This window comes from Meles meles, chromosome 2 (assembly GCF_922984935.1).
Source record: "Meles meles chromosome 2, mMelMel3.1 paternal haplotype, whole genome shotgun sequence".
Lineage (NCBI taxonomy): Eukaryota > Metazoa > Chordata > Mammalia > Carnivora > Mustelidae > Meles > Meles meles.
Window position 1 is genome coordinate 96,564,833 of NC_060067.1, and position 11,520 is coordinate 96,576,352.

An 11,520-nucleotide genomic window follows, 5' to 3' on the forward strand; every position below is an offset into this window, starting at 1 on the left:
TCCTTCTCCCAATGTCCTCTGTGTTATTCTTTATGCTCCACAAGTAAGTGAAACCATATGATAATTGACTCTCTCTGCTTGACTTATTTCACTCAGCATAATCTCATCTTCCCAATCTCTTAATAAATCCATTGCTTCATGTGATAGCATAAATCATACTGATGATTGTCAAATTACTTCTAAAAAGCATAATGCAGGGGCACCTGAATGGCTCAGTCAGTTAAGCATCTGCCTTCGGCTCAGGCCATCATCTCTGGATTCTGGAATTGAGTCCCAAGTCTGGCTCCCTGTCACAGCAGAGAGTCTGCTTCTCCCTCTGCTCCTTCCCCGTGCTTGTGCTCTCTCCTTCAAATAAATAAATAAAATCTTTTAAAAAAAATTTTGCAAGGAGTGTGTGAATGTGACTCTGTGTGTATGTGTGTGTGTGTATGTGTCTATTTGTCTGTATGTGTGAGAGAGAGACTGGGAGATAGGAGAGGGAAAGAGGTGACTAACAGATTTAGCCTTAACTTCAAAGATCAGAAATTTACAACTCACCCCAATTAATGAACCAGCATATATGTTTGGAAAACCTCAGGCTGGAATAAATAAAAGCAAGTGCTCAATTTCATTCTTGTTTAGTTTTTCTCTGATTGCTATGAGTCTCTCGCAAAGTACAAAACCGTAAGTTGTGGAAATACATGTCAACAGCTAAAAAATCAAGGTAATTAGCACTTTTAAAAAGCAAATAATAACCTTTATGCTGTACCAGTTTTCTAACAGAGCATCTAAATTTTGAACCATGTTCACTTTACCAAACCTTCATTCCTTTTCATTAATGTATCTTCCTGATACTTAAATTTTTTTCAGTTCAATTGTCAATCAATTTCACAGAAAATATCAGTAAACTAACTTAAAAAGTAAACTCTTTGCTTTCTGTGCTTCTCAATTTTTGTCCTCATAGGAAGTATCCCGTTTGTTTGAATGCGTTCATAAACTGAATATATCCACGACACTGGAACTTCATGACATGAAAAGGCAAAATCCTCCAGCTGCGCAATTACATGCATAATCTGTCAGACCAGTTTCTTTCTATGGAAACAGTAGTGAATTCTCTGTTCTATACTGACAATTTTCAGGTTTGTATTATTGTTCATCGCCGTATTACTTGCCAGAATGAATAGAATGAATAGCATGACTCTATCCTGTGACATTGGAGTCCAACTGAAAAAATACCAGTTGCCATGAACAGCATGCCCTGGCTGTCCGCTCAGATGTAACAGACTGTTCAAGCCAGGTCTTTTCCTTGCCCTTTCCGTTTGCCTAACATTTGTCTTGTTCTACTAGCCAACTCGTATAAAATTAATTGCTTCGAAATGCCCAAACGATGTTTAGATTATATAGTAAGCAACCTGGTAAATTACCCCCCATTTAAAATTGTTTACTGAGCAAGCATACCATAAAAGACTTTTGGGGGACAAATAGCAAAATTTGACAGTGGGCTGAGTATTGGACGGCTGGAGGGAATCTTTACTTTCAGGTGTGGTAATGTTATCTTAGGTGTGCGAGTGCTGTTTTTGCAAAGATGTACACAGGAAGGACTTATAGATGAAATGTAATGATGTATGTAATTTATTTCACAATAGCTCAGCAAATAAAGAATGGAGTTATAAAGTGAAAAATAAAGCTATCAATTCCCAAAACATAATTGATGATTTTCATTAGCTCTCCTCCTGGCATATATTCATCTAGCTATAAAATAAGTATTACTATGTAACAGTTATTGAGGCTGATTATGTGCCAGGCACTCTGATAAGTATTTCATATGCACAGTCTCATTTAAATACCCAACAAACTTATTTGTTAAATAATACTATTCCTGTTTTTAAAATGGGAGCAGTTCCTCAGAGAGATTAAATAATTGTCCTAGGTTATAGTTCTGTCAGTTTTCTTCCAACGTGTACACACACATACACACCCCAAGAATATATATATTTCCCTAAATCATTCATTCAAATATGATTTTTATTTCATATTTTATATATAATATAAAATAGGGAAAGTAGTGAGGGAAATCTATACATATGTATGTATAGATTTATATATGTTTAGACTTCCCTCACTACTATCTATGTATCTGAGACATGGCGTCATTTACATTTACCTGAGAGCCCTTAAGGATAATTGAGCTTGCAAGCCCAGATTGGAGCAATGGTTTTCAATTTTTTCATTGCAGAGCTATGAGTTCCTTGGAAGATATCAGGGTTTCACCTTGGTCAAAGGAGACTCTCATGGGGTAGACTCTTCTTTTAATCCATTTTATTTATCAGGCAGTGTGTAAAATCCCATTGGATAAAAGTAGCCTGCTACTTAAAACGTGTGTTTGGAAATACATATCTAGATGAATGGGTGGATAATATCATCTTTATGCAGTCCTTTATGACTATTATTTATCTTGGTTAAGCTTTTGAATCCTACTGAAAGACAGTCAGGTCAATTATACTCTTGGAAGGGACCTTGAGGACAGTTGCTTTACTGAGGGAGTTCAATGCAGCACTGCCCTTCAGTAGGCAATTGCCCTGGGAGGGAGCAGACCTCCTCTTGTAAAAATGAAGGACCCTGAAAAAGGCATGTATTTGACTAGAGGGACTCCTCTATTCTCCAAGGTGAGCCAGGGAATACCCAGGGGTAAGACAGAGATTATCGTCAGACAGCAATCCTGAGCTCATACAGCAACAACTAGACAAGCAAGCTTTCATAAATCATACACCATGACTGAATAATTTTAGCTCAGAGCACGTTTACTGTTTACTACCCATGGCCCCTTAAACCATATAAAAATGTCCAATAAACCACACAGAGCACAAGATGAGTTTATATACATGTGTTATAAAGGTATGGGTGTATATATACATATATATATGTGTGTGTATATACATATATATATATATATATAGCAAGCCAAATGTTTTGCTATTTTACCTCATTTTAGAGTATTTGTGTGCAGCTCTTTTTTTCTGCTAGAAAATAGTTGTTGGAGCTAGTTTCTATTAAAACCACTATTATAGGGGAGCCTGGGTGGCTCAGTGGGTTAAGCCTCTGCCTTCGGCTCAGGTCATGGTCTCAGGGTCCTCGGATCAAGCCCCACATCGGGCTCTCTGCTCAGTGGGGAGCCTGCTTCCCCCGCCTCTCTGCCTGTCTCTCTGCCTACTTGTGATGTCTCTTTCTCTGTCAAATAAATAAATAAAATCTTAAAAAAAACACTATTATAAGTGATGAATCATTAAATTCTACTCCTGAAACCAATATTATACAATATGTTAACTAGCTAGAATTTAAATAAAAATTTGAAAAGAGATTTTTTAAAAAGGCATACTTTCAGTTATCATTAAAAAAAACTCACTGTGAGATCTTGGTAATAATACTACTTAATTTCTATATATAAGATAAGATATGCTTATCATTGATAAGGAAGTTTATCATACAATTGTCTGTAGCGGGGGATTATTCATCTACAGATACAAACTACTTATGGACTATGTTAAGATAGGGGGAAGAAAGAATGACCAGAACATGTCCCTACGTCCTGCCTCTGGAAGGCATTTTCTGATACATCAACAACCCATTCCTACTGACTTTGATTCTGTTGTCAGTGTTATAGTATAAATCTTTATACATTGTTAACCATTTGATATTAATCCGTGCAATGTAATCCTTAATAATCTCTGTCCACAAAATTTAAGACTGAGAAAACATTAATGAAAGCCACAGTCTTAGATTACTATGGAAATGTTTGGTGACAAAGAAGTAGAAAATTTGATAGTGGTTAAGCCTAGAATAGCAGTGCATAAATACAGCTTACAGTTCTTACAGAATATTGGCCTGAGATATTTGTATAAAGCAAGAAACTAGCACACATTTCTGATTCAAAATCTTAATGCATTCATCATTCTGGTGAAATAAAGAGCTGCCTTTTAAAAACCGGGATGGACTGTACTCAGAGTTATATCAAATAGTGACAAAAACAAAACAACAGGAAAAACCCTCATAGTCATAAAAGAAGCACCTTTTCCACAGTCTAATACACTACTTACTATTTCAGCTCAATTACTACATAGGGAGCAATCAGATACCAGCTAAAAATCTGGCTATTGGTACTGATAATATTATACTGAGAAAATTAAATCTCTCTTGTGTGAATTTGTATCTGAGCTTCAATGCTTTACTTACCAAGTTCAAATATGGATGGCATGTCTCCTTTTCTCTCTCCCCTCCTCCTTCCTGGATATATCCACCAGGTTAGGATCTCCCATAGAATTATTTCTAACTAAGTTACAAAGTAAACATATACACTTTTACATTTAATCAGACTCTGAGTGAACTCTTACAATTTTCATTTTTCTCATTAACTCACTAATCAGGTTAGAGGTCCTTCCACTGCCTGATCTTTGTCAAGGGCAGACACTAGGCAGACATATCTAGGTTCCTGAGAGGTTGAACAGATAAAGTAAATATAAGTTAGTGACCCTCTGTGGTGGGAAAAAGAGAAGCTCTCCCTCAGCCGTTTTCAAACAGCAGCTAATTTCAAAGAGAACTTGATAGCACCTTGTGCCTCTTAGTATTTTCTCTGCTTCACCCATATCTTGCTCAGTCCAGATGTGTACACGGAGAGACCCAACATTGTGTGTGGGGGGGGGAATGTGCTTATTAAAATTATGCCTAAAACCACTCTACCTCCTTCATCTGTTTCTGCTCAAATAACCTCACAATGGTATGAAAAATAGAAAAATAGAAAAAATACTCCTGCAAAGTGCCTAGCATAGTAGGGATTCAGTAAGCATGTGTCAGATTTAGTTGCTGAATAAATGAATGGGAAAATTCCATTAATCTGAGTTTCCACATTCTAGTGAATACATGCTCCCCTTACACTTTTCCACTCTCTTGATCTTTTTTATTTTTCATTAAACTTTCCAGAATAGAATTATAAGGAAAATGGGGAAATTCACATTGCTGAATTTCACAGCACCCAAAACATTGTATGAAAGGCAAAAGGTAAACATAAGAAAAAAGGAATAAACTCCTTGGCTGAGATGTTTATGGAAAAAGAACACTGAAACAGATTACCTTAGGGTGAAATAAGTCAATCGGAGAAAGACAACTATCATATGATCTCCCTGATATGAGAACATGGAGAAGCAACACGGGGGGTTAGGGGGATAGGAGAAGAATAAATGAAACAAGATGGGATTGGGAGGGAGACAAACCATAAATGACTCTTAATCTCACAAAACAAACTGGGGGTTGCTGGGGGGAGGTGGGATTGGGAGAGGGGGAGGGGGCTATGGACATTGGGGAGGGGAGGCGAACCATAAGAGACTATGGACTCTGAAAAACAACCTGAGGGTTTTGAAGGGTCAGGGGTGGGAGGTTGGGGGAACAGGTGGTGGGTAATAGGGAAAGCACGTTTTGCATGGAGCACTGGGTGTTGTGCAAAAACAATGAATACTGTTATGCTGAAAAAAAATAAATAAAATGAAAAAAAAAGAAGAAAAAGAAAAAGAAAAAAAAAGAATATCAGACACATATTTTGTGTTCAATTTTGTGTTGGTTAGTGTTTTCTTTCTTGTTTCTTTTGTTCTTGTGTTTTTTGCCGTTGGTTTTGTGCAGGAAATGATTAGGCGTTGGGGCGTGCCATCTGAGTACCAGCAGGGACAGGTATCCAGTATGTTATGGCAGTCAGCTCCTGCATAAAGCATAAGAGTAAAACAAAAACATAAGAAGCGTGATTTGTTTAAAATGACTGAGTAGATTAGCAAGAAAACTATTAATAGATTCCACTCAAATGTCTTCACAACTAATTTAGCGCTTTTTGACTTTTTATTAATACCATCTTTATTATGCATGGATAACAGCAAATTTCAAATTGTCCTCAAAGGGAATTCTTAGTGAAATGAAATATGTTCTGGTATAGTTAACCCACAACTGTAAAGAAGTACTTTATGATTTATTTCAAAATTCTTATCAATATGTGGTTTGCTACATTATAAACAAAGGTAAATAAGCTTCTATTAAACTAACTTGGTATACAAATGAGTGGATTAACTCATACAACTAAAAAAATCTAATTACCAGTTTCAGGTACAGCTGGATCCAGCGATCCAGAGCTATTGTCTTTAAAGCTCCTATTGCACAGGGTTAGTAATCTTGGCAGTCTGAAAAGTTAGCTCCCTCTGGGTTCCTGTGCTCATCCCTGAATTATTCACTATTGGCAGGAGATGGGTTCTCAGACTGCCAAGCCTCGCTCTTGTGCACATCTCTGTTCCTGCGGGGAAGGATTTTCCCACCAAACTATATGGAACACCATATAAAGTAAGTAAAGAGTAAAGACAGGTTCCATTATCAAAAGAAGGAGGAGGTATGCTGAATGCGCACACAAATAAAGATGTTCATCACAGATCTCTTTTCAACTTGTTTGTTTTCAGTGTGACTCTTGAACTCTCAGTCAAAACTACCAAGCTTATATGAATTTGAATAAGAATCCATTCATCCCTGTTGGGCAACATCCACATTGCTATCTGCTGACAGGAAAACTACAGGCACGGGAGGTTCAGATTTCCATCGACATCAGTGGCCTTCTAGAAACATTCATTTACACAAGCTGTGATTTAATACAGCAGCACTAATGGCTCTTCCATAATTTTTAATAGTTAAAATATATCTAATTATATATTAATATAGTTAAAATATATCTAATTATGAAATATTAGAAAATTAACCAAACACTGATTCAGCCCAGTTTTACCAAATTTTGGGGGGAAATAACCAGTTCTCTTTAAGATGAACAATGTATCTTTTATAAGTCCCTTTTAATGTCATAAATATAATTATGTATAAGCAAATGATATGTATTTACTTAATAATCATAGCCTGATGAACTAAGCAACAAGTATTTGCCTGCAGTAAGCTTCCAATAATCAAACACAACGAAAAGAGATTACACCAGGAAATTTTTAACATATGTACACAACTATGTTGATCATTGTAACCTTGTTTTAAAGGGATAATATAGAGATATGAATTTACATGAGTTAAAATCAAATTAATTCTTCAGTGTGGATGATTCTTTAGAAACAGCATAAAAGACTCTTTTCTATCTCTTCAAAAAAATAAACAAATTTGTCTCTCCATTGGATGTCAGTATTGTACACTAAAATACCACTGGCACCCTTTACCTTAATTAAAAAACATCTAGATATTTTAACCAAGAGACTCAAAAATCAAACTAAGTCATTTTACCTGCAATCCCACTAATGATCTCACTATTTTTGTCTGGGGTAATGCCTTTGTGGTGTTTCTCTTTCAGCAGCTCCAGAATCCTGTTGGTTCAAAAATGAATGCTTTCGAAAAACGACTGGAAAATGTCACCACCGCTTTGAATAACCTTCACAACCGCTTAGAGGAGGTCAGTACTCTGTCTAGGTTGGTGCACAAGTGAGGATGATTAATTTTTTAAAAGGATAATAATTCAATTTTAAAAGATACACAGTTACTCACCTTGAGTGCAATAACCTATTTGTTCATTTTGGAGGTGGTTGGCAGGAAGCTACACAATGATTTCTGAAACTGCAAACGGAGGTATATAGCGTATCATAATATATTTATTAAGGACTAATGCAAACCACATTGAGTTATAGGAAGGAAAATGTATTCCCCAGTGCTTAGAATTTACTGAACATGAAAAACTCAAATGAGATTGTTTAGTGAGAAGGAGGAGGACTTTTCCATCCCTACGCCCCAAACAAATAAATCACTACTTACATCCTGGGAATGTTTTCAAATAGACTAGTTTAATGATATGAGTAGTATTAATAACAGAGTTTATATTCACACAGCTTTTCTGCTTTACTTTCCAAATGTATGCCTCAGACTCGGCCTGCAAATACCGGATTTGTTGTGCAAGACCTCGTATGAGGGTATCAAGGTCAGTTATCCTTGAATTGTTCTTTTGTGTTTAAAACAGAAGCAGAGCGGCTGCACTGAATGGCGAGCTTGTATTCATCCACAAACAGTACAGAATAATTCCGTGCCATGGCATAAGTGCATCTTTGAAAGCATCCTTATTTCATTCCAGGAATAAGGGTCAGTGGGCTATGTAGATAAAAGGAGGCTTTCTTTCCGAGATTCGCCATCTGTTCATGCCATTTTGTTGAAACTTTTCTTTGTTTCTCAGTCAGTATCTTGTGGCTAATTGATCAAATGTTAAGCGACTCACAAATATGCAGCTATGTAGCTTTTCTGGGAAAAAGAGCTGCATTAAAGGAATGAAGCGAGGTTTTCAGAGGTTCCTACGTGATACATCTGAGATCAGACATATTTAGAAGACATTTAAACAAAACTGCATTGAAATGAGCAAAGGAACAAAATGTCAAAGACGGATAACTAGTCTGGAGAGAGTGCAAGCGGGGTGGGGAGGGGCAGAGGGAGAGAGAGAATCTCAGGTCCGCTCAACGCCCAGGGCAGAGCCCAGTGAGGGGCTGGATCTCGACCCCTAGATCATGACCTGAGCTGAAATCAAGACTTGGAGGCTTAACCAACTGAGCCACCCTGAAGCCTCAAAAGATACCTACTCATGAGTCAGGAGATCCAGTGCTAATTAGTTTATCAGGAGATTAAAAATATATTAAAAATTATAACCAAATACTCCTCAAGGTCCATGATGGGCAAAGCATGTCAGAGTACGAAACCTGAGCAAGAAGAAAAAGAAACCCTTTACAAGACAAATATGGGTCCTGATAAATTTAAAAACTTCTACATGACAAAGAAAACACAACTAAATCAGAGTAAAGAAAGCATATAGTGAAGAGAGTTGGAATAACAGTTTATCGGTTGGGGAGAAAATTAGTTCAGGCAAATAACTCATTTCAAATACTAGAGTTAATTTATATCAACTGAAAATTAAAATTTCCAAAACTTAAAGAAAGTAGAGCTAAAAATTTATCAACAGTCCGGAAAGGACACATAAGTCTGAAAACAAGGGAAGAACTCATAAAGGGAATGACAGATTAGGGAAAAAATTAAGATATTATGTGTAAACATTAAAGACAAATAATATAGTAAGAGATATATTTGCCAAAAACAACTCAAACTTTATGGAAATTTTGAAGAAAAATTAAAACACTTACAGACAGACAAGAAGGTACATAAAAATATCTTCTTTAGTGAAGAAATGAAAATTAAAATCAAACTGAGATGCTTTTTACTTAGCAGATTAGCAAAAGAAGAAAAATATAAGCTTAATTCCTAATAATGATAGTATTCCTCATTCCTAATATGATAGTGTTCCAAGAAAAGGTACTCATGATAAACCATTGAAGGTTTTTGGAAAGCAACTTAACAATGCCTATGAAAAGCTATAAACTAATCCTACCCATTAATCAGTTGAATTTCAACTCGAAGACTCTATCCTAATAAAATGATGTAAATATTCCAAACATAGCAAACACAAAGATATTCCCAAATGAATATTTCTTAACAGTAAACAATGGGAAATACACAACAAAATGAATTTATATATTTATGTAAATGTAAATAGACAATGATTAAGTAAGCTATGACATATATACTCTGATAGACTGTCTCACAAAACTACAATGATAAATATAATCCTTAGTAGTGTGGGAAAAACACATACTCTACAAGCCCAAGTGAAAAAAATATACATACATAAAGCACCATGATTACACTGATTTTAAAAAAAAAGCAATCCTTTAACAAAGACAAGAAAGAATTCCTTAAAACAAGGACATTTACATTTGTAGAGTTACGTATTATTTTGTCTTGTTCTGCCTTTATTTTTCTAACTTTGTAGTTCTATGTCTCTCCACCTTTCTTAAGTTCCATTTCTTTACTAGTAAAATTGCGTTGTGGAATAGCATAACCCGGGCAGAGCTGGGCGTGTATTAATACACAATTAGAGTAAAATACACTGACTCCCATAGCTGAAGATGCCTGTTGCAGCTTTAACATCTGTATTTTGGGGACAAGAAGACAAAAACTTGCTCACTCTTCTGGAAAACAGAAGGGCCAAGAATCACATATGACATCAACTCAGAGAAAAATTAAATACTAAAGAAGATACTCAAAAGCAAAGGCAAAGGCTTTGCTTTCCTCAGCCTTGATGTTCACCACGGTTGGCATTAACAATACCTTCGTAGGAGCCAATGAGATTCCTGATGGCCCAGCTATAAATGCTTCTTCCCATTCACCGTAACATCAAGATAAACATGAATGAGAACAGCATTATTATAGAGTGGCTTTGAGTTTGCTCTATTTTTTGTAAAATAAGTCATTACTTATGACACACATTACAAATGATCACATCCTCGATGTCTTTTAATTCCGTTTTTGAGTAAAGCTCTCACTTTCAGTTCCTGCAAGAACACAGACTACAATAGCTTGAAAATCTTTGACAGGCATCTAGAAATAAGGGATAAATGTGACTTCTTAATATGCATTCTAAATTTTTGGACATTGGGATCTCTTGTCATTAGAAATTCCCATAGCATCTTATATGACTATATTCAGTTCGAATTCTGTCAATGCCAATTTTCTCAACTAGACTGATTGCATGGCTCCACCCCAGGACCCTGAGACCACGACCTGAGCCGAAGGCAGAGGCTTAACCCACTGAGCCACCCAGGAGCCCCCTTAGTATATATTTTAAATGAATTATATGAACTAATAAAAATAGTAACTGTCCTTAAAACTTTGATCATATATTTCAAATATTTCATTGTTTAAGATTAATGCAATAGAGCCTATCTAATGTAAAGAAAATAGGAATTTCCCCTGAGAAACTGTGGCAGTTTACGTTATATGCACTTCCTTATTACTTTCCTGTCAGTTTGCAGGGTTAAATCAACCCTTTAGTGCAGACTAAACAATTAATTTAATCAATACAGACACATTAATGTAAGTAAATGAGGCTATGAAAAATTGAGTTTGGATTTAAATGCTTGAAGTAATTAAATTAACCAGATAATTAACAAAATTCCAATTCCACTTGCAGTATGTGGACATGGCCTTTAAAAGTATAACTGGGGGGGCGCCTGGGTGGCTCAGTGGGTTAGGCCGCTGCCTTCGGCTCGGGTCATGATCTCGGGGTCCTGGGATCGAGTCCCACATCGGGCTCTCTGCTCGGCGGGGAGCCTGCTTCCCTCTCTCTCTCTCTCTCTGTCTGCCTCTCTGCCTACTTGTGATCTCTCTCTCTCACTGTCAAATAAATAAATAAAATCTTGAAAAAAAAAAAAAAAAAAAAAAAAAAAAAAAAGTATAACTGGGGGGCGCCTGGGTGGCTCAGTGGGTTAAGCCGCTGCCTTCGGCTCAGGTCGTGATCTCGGGGTCCTGGGATCAAGTCCCACATAGGGCTCTCTGCTCAGCAGGGAGCCTGCTTCCCTCTCTCTCTCTCTCTCTGCCTGCCTCTCTATCTACTTGTGATCTGTCTCTGTCAAATAAATGTTAAAAAAAAAAAAAAAAGTATAA